The sequence below is a fragment of the Notothenia rossii genome (genome assembly GCF_949606895.1).
Source record: "Notothenia rossii genome assembly, chromosome: 4".
NCBI classification, from domain to species: domain Eukaryota; kingdom Metazoa; phylum Chordata; class Actinopteri; order Perciformes; family Nototheniidae; genus Notothenia; species Notothenia rossii.
In genome coordinates this window covers 34,570,843-34,588,839 of record NC_136902.1, presented here as the reverse complement: position 1 = coordinate 34,588,839, position 17,997 = coordinate 34,570,843, and the positions used below count along the sequence as shown (strand labels likewise).

The 17,997-nt window shown below is 43.5% G+C and overlaps 1 protein-coding gene across 1 annotated transcript in view; it reads right to left on the bottom strand.

Annotated features, from left to right (window-relative positions):
* LOC307036909 (uncharacterized protein) overlaps positions 1 to 17,997 on the bottom strand; it is a 194,448-nt gene that overhangs the window by 154,767 nt on the left and 21,684 nt on the right. The window lies entirely within an intron of this gene.

Below are 17,997 nucleotides of genomic sequence, written 5' to 3'. Positions count from 1 at the left end.
AAACAGATTGACTCACCCTCACTGTTATCACAATGACACATGTCCAGAAGAATGTCATGCAAAGCTCCCTGCCTGCCTGCCTTCCTTCGACTCTCCCTGAACTGCTTCCTTAGCACCCGGTGGAGGGCGCAGTAGGCTACTCTTCAAATGTTTCACAAAATACTTACCATGATGACTACTCTTACTGTTTAACATTTTGGTGTACTTCATGTAATAAAATAATAACTTCATGGTAAGGCTACTAAAAATGACAAGGCTAAGTAATGTAATGCTAACTAACGTGCTCGCTACTCGTCGCTACTAGCTAGGTAGCTAACTTGACTATGTTCCATGCACAACATGTATATTACCTATGATATTACCTGATATGTCTGATCCAGCGAGTCCTGGTCCTTTCATCAGACGGGAAGCGATAGAACGAGCAAGTGGTATGATCACTTTTGTGATTACAACATGGTACAAAGCACACGGGCATCTTGTAAAAGTGAATTTATTGGAGCAATCTCTTATATTTATTGGAGGGAATAAATCAGTTATGAAATCTTCTTCTTCGCTTTAATTACGAGTCGCAACCACTTGGAGCATTATCGCCTGTGACATCACATACGCGACCCAGAATGGGATTTGGGATTTGTAGTCTTTGTAGTCGCGTATTTTTCATAGTCTTATATTTCAACAGTTTTACGACAAAATGTGACTTTTTTGACATGGAAATGATTGTTTAAGATTGACAAACATCATATGTGTAGTTCGTGGCACAATTCAAACGGGATCAAAAGATACGTTTTCTCTCTCCATTGAATTCAATGTATAATTTTTCGCTTCCGGGGTCCCATGGACCGGAAGTAGATGGGCGTGACTTCGCCTCTCTATTGCCACAGAAAAACGTTTCAGTTCACATCACGCTCTGCCGCTCCGACAGGGAGCAATGCTCTGAACACCTGAACAGCCCGTTCTAACAGCTGTTCACCAGCGGTCCAGTCTGTGCCACAGTGACTCCGGACGCACAGTTAATATTAACGAACGCACCCGTAGGTAATGTAGCTGCTGAAGCTAGACCATCATCTCGGAGCAGCAGAGCCTTATTATACATCCATGAGCAGAGCCGACAGGCAGGAAGACTCAAGCACACAGCTCGTACTTCATTATAATATATAAAAAAAGAACACCATGCGTGTCATGATGGCACATAACAGCTCACGGCCGCAGATTACTCCGGGTCCCAACACCCCCCCATACCCCAAAAATATTTGTATTGCAGATCTACATGAATCACACAAACGACTTATTTTGCATTCAAAACGGCGAATTTCGCCAAAAGGTGACAAGTTTGCATCACTGAACATAGACAGAGCACAACTGAAACATAACATCTGAAACGATGTAACAACATAATACACTTGTGGGGATGCTTGGGATGTGAGGAGTGAGGGACACGGCTTAGAACGGGCGTGTCGCCTGGCAGGACAGGAGAGTGTGTGCACCAGTCTGCCTTGATCTATGAATTCATGTCCGTGACACTCACTGCTGCCCACAGCTGTTTTATAGAAGGAAATTCCTTCACTTCATGAAAGTGTTTTAACCACACACACCTCTACACACACATGACGGGTGTTATTTTCCCCATAAGGAACAAGTCGCTGCAAATTATCCCGCTTATTACACGGCCAAATTCTCAACAAAGTAACGACATGACTCCCAATATTAATTGAAATGCTTTTATGGATTTAGAAAATGTATTTTATTGATTTAAAAAATAGTTGTATGTATTGATTTAAAAAATAGTTGTATGTATTGATTTAAATTGACATGCATCCGCTAAGAAAAATAGTCCGTTGTTACAGTTTTTTTAAACAGTCTGAATGAAACGGCAGCTCTCAGCTGTGTATTTACACAACTAATGGCCCATCAACCACAGCTCTCTCCCCGCCTCCCCCCTTGATCTTTCTTCTCCAGCAGCTAAATTAACGGTAGGTTACTCTGAGTGACAAGCTTACAGTTAGACACAACACTGTCATTGCAAGTGACACTCAGTTAGTTGACTTTTATGTTCAACTGCTGAATTCGTTACTGATAAAAAAAGGGCTTCTACTGTACCTAATTACCTTAACACTAGAACTGCCAGAGGTTTTTGTATAGGCCTACCTAAACCTGTCAAATCCCGCTATTAGAATGCAATTTTTAACAACATAGGGTGCTACATAACACACTTTCAGGAAAAGTCAGGGACTGGGAGACTTTAATATTTTATTGAGAAAAAGTTACATTGCACACACACAACACACATCACACAAATTGACCCGATTGGCGGTTCTAGTATTAAATAAACTCACTAATTAATTAAACCAGTTCAATACGCATTATTCTTATTCTTATCATTCTTTATGAGCGCAGAAATAGTCTTAAAATCAGATCTGTTTTTTAAATGAAATCTGACGGCAGGCAGTTAGCTCTGATCACCTATGACAAATGCGCCGCACCTAATCGCTGGCCATTCAGCCACAGACACTGTTCGAAATGGGGGAGAGCTAGGAGGAGCTTGGCTCCCCCGAAGAGGGAGGGAGCTCCCCTGAAGGCTGACTTTGAGATAAATAGGGGGAGCCCAAAACAGTCGTGCATATTTGTGTCACACAGATTAGAAATGTTGAGTTTCTGTAAATAACAGTTCTTGAAATAAATAATAGTTATTGTTCATTACTGTTTCTGAATATTTGTTTTATATTTGTGAATATGTCTGGGTGTTGCCATCTGTATGTGGCGGCGCTGCATTCTTACTTACGTTGCTATGATTATGGCGGTGATGCCGGCGCGGTATTTGAAATGTTCATATTGATATTGTTTTAACTCTGGCTGTGTAATAAAAAAATATGGCAAAACGAAAACAGCCAAGCGTCACAGCTTTTGGATTCACAAGCAAAGAAGCGAAGGAGTCTAAAAATGACAACGTGAACGGAAAACAACTTTTAGTTGGCCGGCTGTAAGCGGCGTTAGGGTCGAGTTTGACAGCTCCACACCGAGGGAGAGGCCTGCCGATGCGGAGCCTGAAGAGGCTTCAACAACGGCCACATCCGCCGGCATAGTGACACCGTCTGTATTAGTAGAAGAGTGTTTTTATAGCAATTGATCGCATCCGCGCTGCTGCGCCAGTCAACAGAGCGTGCGTGTGACATATTTAGTAGCAGGATGTGCTCTGAAAAATAGGGCTCCCCGAAAGCAAATGGGTCATTCGAAAACTGACAGAGCTCCCTCTATACAAATCAAACTGTAGAAGGTGTGAAAGCACCTATTGTTTTAAATAATGGTCGGAATGTGACCTGTGAGCCTTCTGAATTACCGTGGGACAGCACATTCTAAACTAAAATGTTCAATCAATAAAGTAACATCTTATCTTATCTTAATAATATCTTCATATTAATAATAATAATAATAAATCATACAGTATGTGTCCGAAAGGGAGCAGGAGGAAGCAAACACAAAAATATACTGCATATTAAAGCAAACGATTGTAAAGGTTAAAGTATGAGCATAACAAATAAAGAAGTGTAATGTAAACATTTACATTATAATTATGATTATTTAATATATAAAGACTATATATTATTGAATTACAAGATTAGATATACTTTAGTTGATCTAAAATATTGATGTGTTCAAATGCTCTTCAAAACACAACTGAAAGTCCATGAAACTTGTCTTTCTGTATTTGTGAATGAAGCGCCATCTCCTGGTTAAAACCTGAAATTGAAAATCTGGCAACGCCCTCTTGGAAAATAGTGGGAGGGCTTAACATTCCTCTATACTGGTCTTTGGCAGGCCGTAGGCAGGAAGCTGTAAGCTGGAGTCCGAAATTCAGTGCTCCATCTGTAAGCTATGGGCTCAGAACAGTCTCATAATACACACATGCACATAGAAGGATTCACACTTGTATTTCATGATCCGCAAAAGGATTCACACTTGTATTTCCGGATCCACACTTGTGTTTTTCAATGCACACACAAATGTGTTCCGTTTCATATACATGTAAATAAAATCCAAACACAGAAAAAAGTTTTACATATGTATTTTTGATCCTCACATATTTGTTTTCCATTTAAATCCCCTGAACCTGCAAACACAAACGCTTTCTGTGCATGGATCGCTGTGCATTCGTGTGTGGGTTTTTTGAGACTCCCCTGACGCTCACCCGATTCGTACTTGTAATTTCTCTCATCTATAGCCAATCAGATGTCTCCTCCAGTCTAAGCCAATCACATGAGCGCGCCCCCACAAGGGTATGATTTATTGCGTTCATGACACTTCATATACGCATTTTGCGCAGTCCGGTCAGCTCGCTAAACAGAGAGCGGAGCATCAGGTGATCATGCAGAGCTGCGTGTCTCCGTCAGACTCAGCAGCTGATCGGATCTCTCTCTCGTGTCCGGTTATACTTCACTCGCTTTTATGTCCATATCGATCAGATCCAGCTCTCCTGATCGGCCTTTATAGAGAGCACCGATCAAACTATTTAGAGTGAATATCGGCCGATAATGACCGGTGGGGTTCCCCCCCGTTGACAGTTCACTGTCTAGCACTGGCTTCGTAGTGCACCGATCGATTAGGCTAAGCTAACCTGTAGCTGCTCCCTCCACACTCACAACAACTTCATATAGACATAAATAAAGCAGCTGTATTCGCCATACAGGAAACACACATTTAAAACGGTTTTGCCTGCCATTTTTGTGTACACACAAGCATTCATCAATGGTTCGGAAAGCGGCGCTGTACCTTAATAATATAAAGGCTTGTATTTGCTTGCATTTCCTGTTCGGAAAGTGGCAATGTACTGACGGTACGTCCACACAGCAGCTTTAAAAGAATCTTCCAACGCTTCTCTGCCCATTGACTTTGAATGGGAGTGACGTCACTTTGCCTCGCTTTTCGCCGAACTGCATTGTGGGGAAGCGAAGCAAAGATTTACAGGATTTACAGGATTTTCAGGATTCAAAAGTTGAGCAATGTTCAACTTTTGAAGCTGAGCTGGAAGCGTCAGCCAATCAAATCCAGTAGCGTGGCGTGGGGAAAAAATTAGGGGAAGCCAATAATACGTCCTTTCTTTTGGGGTGGGGGGGGTGTGGTGGTCAATGTAATAACGTAACAAGATGAGTGATTACAGCGCCCGGTATCATTTTACACACATTAGTATCATACAGATGCAGGACTTACACACGCCTGTTATCTGACCGACAGGTCCGCACGCACTCTCCAGCCGAAACTCTAATAAGCATTCATTCACAAACTAAATCAGGAGACCTTTAACGTTTTACGTCCGGTTCGCTCCTTTGTTCCTCGCTGTACACAGCTCCAGTTTGGTCATTAGTCATCAGATTGTATTTGTTGTTGCTGTTGCAGCGGAAGTTTAGTACAATTATTTTTGATTAAATACTCCAAATCTCCACCCTCTATAATTGCACTTGCTTCAGTTGCTTGCTACTTTCTAACGGCGGTGAGAGTGGTGCAGTGACGCTATCTATCTTCTATCTATTAGATTTATGATTCGAAAATTATAAAAGTAGGGTAGACATGTGGATATTATCCGACTGAACAAAACGTGCATTTACCTAACAGGTTCGTTTTCCACTGACCTTTTTTCGAGCTATTTTCCAAAATCCTAGGGAGAAATCCCATTGCTTTTTTGTCGGGGGAAACCGAGCGCAGCTTACTTCCGCTTTTTGGGACACTGCACCACTAAATTGATGCGATTTGATCGGATTGTGAGGCAAGGGAAGCCAGCCGCCTCTGGCTTCCCTTGGCATGGCCCTGACCAATCACAGGTTGGCAGGGGCATGACGTGAGCCTCATCTGATTGGTCAATCCCTCAATTTCTTTTCACCAAGGGAAGCAAATTTCGGCTGGCCTCCTCTCGCAACAGAGTGCAATCTACTGTTTCACCATAACATCTAGAGGGGCGCTGTTTCACTCTTTGTAAAATACTCAATAGAATGGGGGAGAGACGGGCCGGCAGCAACACACAACAAAGAATTTCCGAAACTAAACAAAGTGTTTTTATTTATTTATTAAAATTATAACTACAATCCGAAAAAACAGGGGAAGCCTGGCTTCCCTTGGCCTCCAGGAGAAAACGCCACTGATCAAATCCCGTTTATGCAAATCTGACAGTACAAGCGCTAGCCATAGTAACCAATCAAACCGCGTGCAAGCTGGGAGAGCCAGACCGCAGTTAATTTCCTCATATTCCAAACGAGAAATTACGGTAGCAAATCACCCGGTTCTTTACGACCAGAACTATTTACCGGGATACAAACCGGAGGAACCAGGGATGGAGGGAGGTGGCAGAGACAGTGTGCGAAAATGGTAGGTTTTCGCCTGTTTGTGGAGTTTATATATATATATACAACCCAGTCTCATGGCATTTCGTGTTCACCAACACGATTTTTAATCTATTGATTCGTGTTCATCAACACGATTTTCCCCTTTTTTTCGTGCTGCACAGCACGATTTTAAAAGCAATGTATTTCTATTGGTAGTCTCACGGCATTACCTGTTATAGGAAGACCGGAAGCTGTGTGGTTCATAAAAGCATGTTCTTACTCAATATCAAGCCACAATTATTGCTTTTATTTTAAATCGTATAATTTCGGACTTTTGTTGCCGTCTGTGAGGAAAATAAATGGGGCTGAGAGCCTCAGGATACTGAAATCTGTATATTTGTAAAACCTTTTTTCCTTTTTTTTAACACACTGTTATTTACTCACCAATAACACACAATTATCCTTGTTTTTATTTATTTGTTTAATTCCATAATCTCTGGCTTTTTTGGCGTCCGTCAGGAACTGAATTTCAAAATAAAAATAACCGGAAACAGACGTAGGCATTTCGAGCGATTACCCAAGATCCTCAGCTATGGTTTAAACTCGCCGATTGGATGTTTTAGCCGCAATGCATGCTGGGATTTGGTGTTTATATGATATGAAATCCGGAAAACATTTAAAAAGAATAAAATAATACTTAATTCCGTGTGTTCTTGCTTTTCTCTTTGAAAGTCATCACATAACGCCATTGTAATACACGGTTCGGCTGCATTAAATATTACAGATCTGCCGTAGTTCTTTATTTATAGAGCCCTGATGAGAAGACCTTTGGAAAAACTGGAAGAAATGCCGCCAAAACTGAAGACTTGACGTGGATCATATATATATCAACAATTAAACAACATCTTCAATTTTTCGTCTGCAGAGGGTGCAGCCATAGCTCTGGGCGTGGCTACTGGGTGCTTCTACGACACAGCACCCAGGAAGTAAACAATGGACAATGACGTTTCACCAACGAGGCGTTTTGGGGAGGTATTTTCTGTTTTAGAGTTTTACTCGCTACAGGGTGTACTTTGAGGGTTTTGACTCTGCAGACCGTTTACACATGTCCTTTAACTATATTGAAGCACTTATTTTAACTGATATTATACATATGAATTATACTCTTATGTATGTAGATAGTATAAGAAATGTGCAGAATATGACTATGAATATGAGTTTAATGGTGGAGGTATACACACATATTGATAGATGTCTTGTAATGCACTGTTGAGGAAACTCAGCTGAGACCCAAGTTTTTAATTCATTGCATAACTACACCATAGGTGTGTATATGATATGTCAATAAACCTTAGAAAATCTTGACACCTTGAAAGGGATGTGCGAAATAGCCATTATTATTATATAATTAACTATTAGTAGAGAATAACGAGTAATGAATATACTGTGGTGACTCTAGTTAACCATAATTCACTTTCGGGTTACAGTTCCTACACGGACCTTGTTTAGTGTAACACCGGGTATTTAGATTGCCAAGCTAGAGCTAGCAAGGCACTCTTACTTGACTCTCATCACTGAGTACATGTCTGTTATCACTATGGCTTGATGGAAAATAAAGAGTGGAAATCCATCTTAAATACTCCGCTTCCGACTCCTTCTTACCGGCACTACACTGGTGACCCTGCATTTTTCGAGATAGTTTCAGAAAAAAAAAATGTTGAACATGGCTGAACGAGATGTTTTCGTTAAGCTGCCGGAGTTTTGGGAGCATGCCGCGGAGGCATGGTTTGCACACGTGGAGGCTCACTTTGCTTGCAAGCATCTCCACGACGAAGAGCTGAGATATTACCACGTGGTGGCTTCGCTGGGGGTTTCTACTTCAGCCAGCTTAGTGGGTTTCATCGCAGCACCCCCACGCCTCGGCAAATACGAGGCTATCAAGGCTCTTCTCCTGAAGACATTTGGTTTATCGACGAGAGAAAGAGCCCGCCAAATTATGGCAAGCCATCTCAGTTAATGGAGAAGATGGTAAGCCTGCTAGGAGGGGAAGATACCCAGATTTTGTTCATGGAGATGTTTCTTCAACACTTACCTCCCCGGGTCCAGACGGCGTTGGCCAACACACCCATCACGGAGCCCCGCGCGCTGGCCGGAGAAGCGGACCGTTTCTTCCTGGCTACACAACAGTCTGGTGCGGAGGCGTCGGCTGTGGCGCACAGCGGCCCTTCGGCGGGCAAGAAAGCATGGCGGAGGCCGGACACAGCGGCGCCGAGTCGGCGAAGGGATACCGGTGAGTGCTTCTACCATGCACGTTTCGGGACGATGGCAAGGAGGTGCATCGCTCCATGCAGCTACAAGCCTCCGGGAAACGGGGGTGCCGACGCTCAGTAGTGGCTCTGAGTGTCGGCGGCACGGGCAGGCTCCTTTTCGTCAAAGACAGTGTTTCAGGGAACCTGTTTCTCTGCGACATGGGTGCGCAGCGGAGTGTGGTTCCCGCGTCGAGAGAAGACATCGCTCGAGGCGGGCACGGCCAACGGCTAACAACGGCTAACGGTGGACCCATTTGCACGTACGGATTATGGCTTATGTGTTTGTGCATTGGTGGACAGCGTTTCAGCTGGGAGTTTGTAACAGCGGACATTTCGTTTCCTCTTCTTGGGGCGGACTTTTTGTGTGCTCATGGGCTGTTGGTGGACATTAAAAATAAACTTTTTGTGGATGCCTTAACGTTTTCTTCTCTCGTGTGCACACTCGGCAGCGCGGCGTACGACGGGCTGTCGGGCTCGCTGTCGGAGGAGGACATTTTTCTCAGACTTTTGGCCGAGTTTCCTGATCTGTCGCTGCCCCCTTTCTCCGCACTAACCACCAAACATGGCGTGGAGCACCACGTCACCACCGAGGGGCCTCCAGTCTATGCCAGGGCCCGACGGTTGAACCCTTCTAAGCTAGCCGTAGCGAGGGCGGAATTCGCAACCATGGAACGCCTGGGCATCGTCCGCCACTCCAACAGCCCTTGGGCCTCTCCTCTGCACGTCGTGCCCAAGCCGAACGGCGGTTTCCGCCCGTGCGGGGATTACCGCCGACTCAACGATGCCACTACACCTGACCGCTACCCGGTGCCGCACATACAGGACTTTTCAGCGCATCTGGCCGGCACGAAGGTTTTCTCCAAGGTGGACCTGGTGCGTGGATACCACCAGGTGCCCATGCACCCCCTGGACATTTCCAAAACGGCAGTAATAACGCCTTTTGGACTCTTTGAGTTCCTGCGGATGCCTTTTGGGCTCAAGAATGCCGCCCAGACGTTCCAGCGCCTGCTGGATTCGGTGCTGCGGGACCTGCCGTTCGTGTTCGTGTACCTGGAAGACATCCTCGTCGCCAGCGTTTCAGTGGAGGAGCACCTGTCTCACCTCCGGGCCCTGTTCACGCGGCTCAGCGAACATGGATTGATCATAAATCCTGCAAAGTGCGAGTTCGGGGTGTCTGACATTAACTTCCTCGGGCACCGCGTCACCAAGGACGGTGCAACACCCCTGCCGGCGAAGGTGGAGGCTGTTGCGGCTTTTCCTCGCCCGCTTACAGCCCGGTCGCTGCGTGAGTTCCTGGGGATGGTGACTTTCTACCACCTTTTCATCCCCCGGGCCGCCCACATCATGCGGCCATTGTATGAGGCTCTGAAAGGCAAGACCCCCGTTCAGGCGATCGACTGGACAGCAGAGGCGGAAGTCGCTTTCACTGAAGTTAAAGCCGCGCTGGCTCAAGCGGCTTTGCTGGCGCACCCTTCATCCACGGCTCCCATCTCCATCACTACTGATGCTTCAGACTACGCAGCCGGCGCGGTGCACGAACAGTGGCTGGACGGAGCTTGGCAACCGCTCGCCTTTTTCAGCAGGCAGCTGACGCCGAGGGAACTCAAGTACAGCGCTCCTGGGTCTTTATTTGGCTGTGCGGCACTTCCGTTTTCTGTTGGAAGGCTGTGAGTTCACGGCGTTTGTAGACCACAAACCGCTCACCTTCGCCATGTCAAAGGTGACGGAGCCTTGGTCGGCACGTCAGCAGCGGCAGCTCTCCTACATTTTGGAGTTTACCACAGACATTAAACACGTGGCTGGCAAGTCGAACTTGGTTGCCGATTGCCTCTCCAGGGTCGTCATCGGAGCCGTCCAGCTGGGCCTGGATTATGCTTGTATGGCGGCGGACCAGGTCACCGACTCCGGCGTCCAGAGTCTGAAGACGGAGAGTGCTGGGCTGCGCCTGGAGGACGTGGTGTTCGGCGACGCAGGCATCACCCTTCTGTGCGACGTCTCTACGGGCCTGTCACGACCGGTCGTCCCCGCAAACTGGAGGCGTCCTGTTTTCGAGGCGGTGCACGGCTTGTCTCACCCTGTCGTTAAACCTTCGGTGCGCTTGGTGGCCGCGAAGTTTGTCTGGCGTGGGCTGAAAAAGGATGTAAGAGCTTGGGCCGGGGGGTGTGTGGCTTGCCAATGCGCTAAGGTGCACCGCTATACGAAGGCCCCTTTGGAGCGGTTCCTATTGCCAGAGAGGAGATTTGATCATGTTAACATCGACCTGGTAGGTCCGTTGCCCTCCTCTCAAGGTTTTTCCTACCTCCTCACCATGGTGGATAGGACGACCCGTTGGCCGGAGGCGGTTCCTCTTGTGTCGACTTCAGCCGCTGACGTGGCTAGGGCTTTTATTGCGACGTGGGTGTGTCGTTTTGGCACCCCGTCAGACATTTCCTCGGACAGGGGCTCACAGTTCACTTCAGGGCTCTGGGGCTCGGTTGCAGACAGTTTGGGGGTCGAACTGCACAGGACTACCGCTTACCACCCCCAGGCTAACGGCCTCTGTGAGCGCTTCCATCGCTCTATGAAGGCGGCGCTTAAGGCCGGCCTTACGGACGGTAACTGGGTCGACAAGCTGCCCTGGGTGATGTTGGGCCTGAGGACCGCGCCTAAGGAGGATCTGCAGTGCTCCACGGCGGAGATGGTTTACAGTCAACCCCTGAGAGTCCCAGGGGAATTCCTACCCAAGGCAGCAGTTCCTTGGTCTCCTACGGCTCAACGGGTTTTCCTGCAAGATGCGGCGGAGGCTTTCGTTCCGGTTCCGACTTCTTAGCACGGTGCGCCGGGGTCTCGGGTGCCAGCAGAGCTACGCTCGGCTGGGCACGTTTTCACCCGCCACGACGCGCACAGGGGCCCCCTACAGCCCCCTTACGATGGGCCTTTCCGGGTTTTGGAGCAGGGGGACAAGCACCTGGTGGTCGACATGGGTTGCAAGGCGGAGACCGTCTCGGTGGACCGGGTGAAGGCTGCTCATTTGGACTTGGAGCAGCCGGTGGTGTTGGCCCGTCCGCCACGACGGGGTCGACCCCCGTCTTCGATTCCCGCTACAGGTTAGAGTCCTGTGGTCCCGGTTCCCACTTTGCCGGGAACCGCACGTTCAGGAGTTGTTTTGCCTGCCCCCATACTCAGGAGTAGAGGGGGTCGGCGTGTTGTTCCTCCCCGCCGCACGGACTTTGTTTATCTGTGAATTCTGGGGGGGCTTGTGTGGTGACTCTAGTTAACCATAATTCACTTTCGGGTTACAGTTCCTACACGGACCTTGTTTAGTGTAACACCGGGTATTTAGGTTGCCAAGCTAGAGCTAGCAAGGCACTCTTACTTGACTCTCATCACTGAGTACATGTCTGTTATCACTATGGCTTGATGGAAAATAAAGAGTGGAAATCCATCTTAAATACTCCGCCTCCGACTCCTTCTTACCGGCACTACAATACTTTATTACTCGTTTCCATTCATGTGAATTGCAGATAAATGTTTAGTCTTCTCAAGCACCAACTATCAAATATCTCTCCTGATTGTTGGCACTTGACAATCACCTTACCTGAATTTTACTCAGGTGTAACTAAAGTCTGATTTAAGGGTTGTTTATATTTCACATCATTAATCAGAATCTGCAATTAACTCAAATAAATGTAGTGGAGTAAAAATACCAGGTTAACCTCTGAATTGTAGTGGAGTAGAATTACAAAGTAACAATGAGCTGTCATGTGGGTATATATTAATGCTGCGCATTATGGACACAAGCGATTTTCACCCATTTATCAATTATATGTTTTACATTTGATAACACCAATGTGTTTAATACTGGCAACTTCTAATTGTGGGAAAAACGAAAACGTTCAGTAGAGACATCCCATAGAATATTTTGCAAAACACAATAGCCAGCATGTGTAGTTCTGGGGGGGCGTTCGATTCCAGTGTTGGATAGTCTGGCGTGGTTTCGTTCCATTTCAAACAGCTGTTTGACGCTCGGCGTAACCTTGGCGCACTGCCACTCCAACATCCAATCCCAGAGCTTGGAGATTAATCGCGGGGACTGTAGTCCTAAATGATAGCTGGGGATTATGGGTAGTGTAGTGTCTTCGGCCATCCTAAACTCAGAAATGTTTTTCGGATTTGATATCGCATTAACACCATATCCCTACATGCATTGCGGCTAAAACATCCAATCAGCAAGCTTAAACCATAGCTGAGGATCTTGGGTAATAAGTTCAGTGGCTGTGTATCGCAATGATGCTCGAAATGTCCCTTAAAGGCCTACGTCTGCTTCCGATTAATTTCATTTTGAAATTCAGTTCCTGACGGACGCCAAAAAAGCCAGAGATTATGGAATTAAACAAATAAATAAAAACAAGGATAATTGTATGTTATTGGTGAGCAAATAAAAGTGTGTTATTTAGAAAAGGATTTAAAAAAAGTTTAAAACCTCTTAAGCCCCACGGACCCGGTTCCGGGGCCAAAATCGCGTCATTTGCAGGAAGCAACGTCTAAGGAACCTTAATATTTAATAAACTATGGATATTTTATATCCATATAACGGGGAAAAACTCATTTAACTGATATTTTTCATTTATTTAAAAAAAAAAAACACACAATGCTAACAGTGAGCCTCTGAATTAGCCCTTCACCAAAAATCACTCCTAGCTCCCTTTTTACTTATCCTAGCTGCACATCCAACACATCGTTTATGATCGTAAAGACACAGAATTTAACGGTGCCCACCTCAACACTGAAAGATAAAAACTCGCAATGTTATAAACAAAAACATAAATCAAAACTAGGTGCTAGGTACACTGTAAAAAAGGTCGTAATTTTACAGGGAAATAAATAATAAAAATACATTTTTATATTAATTATCATGTTTTTTAAATAACTTGCAAAATCCTGTAAAATTACAGATATTAACTATAAATGAACAACTCAAAACATTATTTAAGTATTTTGACAATAACAACAAATAACGTTTTTTTTTTTACAGTAAATGTACTACATAATATTTACAGTATTTTTGCACTTTCAAAAAATACATGCAGATGTTCGTAAAATAAAAAGTATTATCTGTAATTAAATATGTAACTCGTAATATAAAAGTGTATTACTATTATAACACTTTAAGATATTTCTTTATAATTTTAAGGTAAACATAAAACTGTAAAAAAAAAAGCGTCAAATAAAAAAAACTTAAAATGTAAGTAAAACATTTTTACATAAATAATTTTCCCAATATTCGATTGAATACACCACAAACACAAAATGTCCAATGTGAAACAAAAGTAAATAAATATGTTTTCATTCAATTCCTAACTTACTATATTGTAAACATCTACAGTTGAAAATATCATTAGAAGAAAAAAAATCATAGAACGTGGAGAAATCTCTACAGGGAGGACCAAGGTTTAAAACACACACTGTTATTTACTCAACAATAAGCCAGTTATCCTTGTTTTATTTATGTGTTCTGTTGCTGTTTTTTTTTCTTCCATTGGTCAATATACAGTAAGAAAATAACTAGTTTTACAGTATAATGTATGGTTTTCTGATTCTGGCTGACAGCCAGAGCTACAGCACTTGAAATAGAATTCAGCCAGAACACGGCAGGCAAGTCGGGCATGTTTGGAATGAGTCCACAACACTCCTGATTGGTTAATATAAACCTAATCGAAGAAACCTGCCAATGAGAACTGTCCGCGCCTGTCGTTCACATTTGAGACATCCACGTTAGTTTGAGCGGGTCTCCTCCTGCTGGAGCTACAGCTGTCTGTCTGTATGTTTGCTGCAGGAGTTTATGGATGAATATCGGGATCGTTTTACATCTACACGTTAAATATGAGCATCGGGACGTCAACAAAGAACAGAAGACTTGATATCTGGTGAGTCCTGCAACTGTAATGGAGTGAGACATGTATTTAGATAATCCTTAGTTTGTGAATGTTTTATTTTTTATTTAAGGTTACGTTTCTTCTTCTAGTTAGCTGAGTTTCTTCCCGTTAAGTTGGTATGCATCATTAATAGGTTGTTAAATGTTAAGAAGCCCTGAGATGCTGTTTCTTGCAATCTAGTTTGTTAATGTTCAGTAGCCAACAGCTAGCATAGCATAAACAGCTAACCGCTAACGTTCGGCTAACTTGCTAGTTAGCTCTGCTCTATATATTACAAGCTAACATGACTAGCTAATGTCACACTGTGTGAACTAACATAGTTGTTGTATTACTACATCATACATGCTTGGTCCAAATCACTGCTAAAATTAATTATTTTTGAGAATGTATAGTAAAGAAATACTCAGCCATGCATGAAATAACACAGAAAAAGAATACGGGTAATGTTTGACCCATGATGTTGTGCCTTAGAAGTGTAGTGATAAAAACACGATATTTATTCAAAAAGTAAGAAAGGGAAAAATAAAAATTAGAATTGGTGTTGATCCAAAACAGGTTAATTGAGGAATACCTGGAACCCTGAATGGTTAAAGTAATTTATTGCAAAGATATTTATAATTAAAACTAATTCAGGTCACTTTTGACACATGTTGGTTGTATGTTGTGTAACAAAGGATTAACATAACAGCTGTGATGTTCACTCTTTTGACCAGTGGACAGTGAGGACTATGGAAGAGAAGATGTGATGGCTTTGTGCGGAAAGCTACTGACGCCAGCCTGTGTCCCTCATCAGTCTCTCCAGGCAGCACCCAGCTATTCTTCCATCTTGCAGATGGAAAGACTTTGATATGTGAGTAATAACTAACTTGTGTCTAACATAATATTGAATGTGGTTTAGTAAAGTATTTAAAAATACCCCACATTGTACAGGACAATCAGACCTTGTTCAACAAAGATCATCAGACAATTGTTTTGTCTTTGAGGTACAGCCGCAGCAGAGTCTGAGTTTGAAGAAAACACTAACATTTTATTTAGTGTTGTTTAATCAATCAATATTTACTGGTCTTGAATTTCCTCACTGGATTACAAAATGCTCAAATGTTATTGTACAGGGACATTATGCAGATTTAATCACCTGAAGATGAAAATATAGATTCAGCGATATGTACCATTTTAAGGAAATTGACTGTTAGTGGTATTGACCGAAGCTCCGCAGCTGTAGCTAGGCGCTGCTAATGAAAATTCAAGTGCTCAATTTTTTGCTTTTTCTTTTTTATTAAGAATTGACCAAGCATATCTTCCTCTTCGAAATCCCAGTTGTACTTCGCTAACACGCAGTGCCTGGGAGGGTGCGTTTGATTGTTCCCACCCTTACCTCATTTATGGACAAGGTCATGTTAGACAAGCAATCCAGTGGTTAGTTTTAGGGTAAGCTCCATTGTTTTTTATTTGTATTTATTCACTTTAAGAGAAAGGGATTTCAGAAACAAGTCTCACAAGTTTGGCTCGAGGTAAAATTAACAAAAGCTAACTGTTGTTAGACTATGTTCCCCCCTTCTAAACTTATGAAATAATCAATGCCCTTGGGATGCTTTCAATAACGTGTGTGTGTCAAAGGTCCATCATACAAGGTTTAGGGGATCTTTTGGCAGCTGCTGATAATAACATCCATCATTATGGTTTACTAATAGTTATCACTTCACTTCCTCCTCCAGCACCTGGACACCGCAGGATCCTGTTTGTGGACTTCAGCTCTGCCTTCAACACAACCCTCTGGCTGGAGGCTGCGCTCCATCAGGACCAAAACCTCTCTCCATCAGGACCAGAACCTCTCTCCATCAGGACCAAAACCTCTCTCCATCAGGACCAGAACCTCTCTCCATCAGGACCAAAACCTCTCTCCATCAGGACCAGAACCTCTCTCCATCAGGACCAAAACCTCTCTCCATCAGGACCAGAACCTCTCCCCATAAGGACCAAAACCTCTCTCCATCAGGACCAGAACCTCTCTCCATCAGGACCAAAACCTCTCTCCATCAGGACCAGAACCTCTCTCCATCAGGACCAAAGCCTCTCTCCATCAGGACCAGAACCTCTCTTCATCAGGACCAGAACCTCTCTCCATCAGAACCAAAACCTCTCTCCATCAGGACCAGAACCTCTCTCCATCAGGACCAAAACCTCTCTCCATCAGGACCAGAACCTCTCCCCATCAGGACCAAAACCTCTCCATCAGGACCAGAACCTCTCTCCATCAGGACCCGAACCTCTCTCCATCAGGACCAAAACCTCTCGCCACCTCAACAAGGCCCGCCCCCCCCCTACTGACACTTTACCTCAGACACAACGCAGACTCTATGCATTACATAATGGAGATCACAGGATGGTAAATAATGCAATGTTTAAATATTGCTTACTGCACATATTTTATATTCTATAATTTATTGCATTCTATTTCGATGTAAATTACTGCTTTATTTTATTTTTATTACAGTGTTCTTAATATAGTTGGCTACTACTTTATTTATTTATTTTTATTTGTATGTATGCACAACGACACCTAGTCAATTCCTCGTACGTGTGAACCTACCTGGCAATAAACCCGTTTCTGGTTCTGATCTTTTTGTCTTCTAGGTTGCACTGCCACATCTACAGTAGCGCAGAATGGACCGAGAAAACATGATTGGGCCTCAAGTTTTTTGCAGCCAATATACATTATCCTACAAACTTGGGATAGGAGGGTGAGTGAACAAGTTATCCATTGGTTGGAACCTACATCCCCAATGTTAGACGTACTAAATCCTGCACACTGCTCCCTCAAATTGACAATGTGAACATATGTCGCCATTTTGCAATTTCTGTTATTTTCAGTTGAGAATGTTTCAAAGTAATCTTACAAAATTCAACTTACTTTTTGTTTCTACTGTTTATAAGAATGATGTTTAAATGTGAAATGCTGTATTCATTAGTTGTACTATAATTCTACAAATATTTTTATATTTTAAGTTTTCAGAGTTTCATTGTTTCCGACAGAACATTTTGTCATTTTATTGAACCTGTATTGGAAAATGTTAGAAAAAAGCTGTAAAATAACAGTATTCTAGCTGTAGAACTTTAGGTTTTGTATTTATTTTAGTGTTTGATAAATCTAATTAAAAAAAAAATGTAAAAAACAGTTTTTCTCATTAGAACATTATTTAAGGTATTTCAATGTAACATTTTAAGACAATGGATTTTGAAAAGAGAGGAACGTTTCCTCTAAAATCTTTAAGGACAATTTATGTATACTAATTGCTTTTGCACTTTATTTCAGTTAAAGTATTTTTATTTTAGTTTTATGGTTTTTGTTTGGCAGCCGCCGCTGCCAGTCATTTGACCGTTTTTTTACGGGTTTTTTGCCCGTAGAAGTTTTAGCGCTGTACTTTTATTAAAGGTTATTGACTGTTAAAAGAGAGGCTAAATCTG